We start from the raw sequence: 782 nt of genomic DNA on the forward strand, positions 1-782 counted from the left end.
GCCCAGATCGTCTTCACTTCAGTTTGATTATCTGTGTGTGTGTGTGTGTGTGTGTGTGTGCGCTTCGTGGGCCTGTATAAGCGTAAAACCTACTGCGCATGTGCGCTAAGGGCCGCCGTACGAACACACCTGATTTACTTTCTTTTTAAACCTTCGACCGCTTCTAACGTCCCGCGGAGGTCTGCTCCGGTTTCCGGTGCAGACCTCCGCGTGCAGACCTCCGCGTGCAGACCTCAGAGCGGGGTTATCCTGCGCTTTTTTGGGGGAAACAATCTAACTTGCTCCACCAAAAAAACAACTTTACAATTATTTTGCTAGAAATTTAATAATAATAATAATAATAATGAAAAAACAAAATTAATTCTTGACTTGAAATAGCAGTTTGACAAAATAATCTTAACGGCTTTGTGTTTTTTGGAGAAGTATCTCGAGGGTTTTAGTCCCCTTCATTTGCACAAACAATCCCCACATTTGGAGATTTGAGGTTTTCTGCGAACTGCAGCGCGAGCTTCTCGGCCATCAGCTGACCTCAGCCATTCACATCTGATACCGATGTTAATGTTTCATGTGTCCATAACACCGCCAAGGTTTGAGTGAAAAGACAACTCGGTGTTTAAAACTGGTTTCATTTGTTACACTTTTTACACATTTTCATTTCATGAACGAATGAATTATTTGAATGAATTATTTGAATGAATTATTTGAATGAATTATTTGAACCTTATTTCCACATGTTGCAGGTTTTATTTTTGTTGATGTGCTAAATTTAAATACATTTAATT

Source organism: Cottoperca gobio, chromosome 15 (assembly GCF_900634415.1).
Source record: "Cottoperca gobio chromosome 15, fCotGob3.1, whole genome shotgun sequence".
Classification (NCBI taxonomy): Eukaryota; Metazoa; Chordata; class Actinopteri; order Perciformes; family Bovichtidae; genus Cottoperca; species Cottoperca gobio.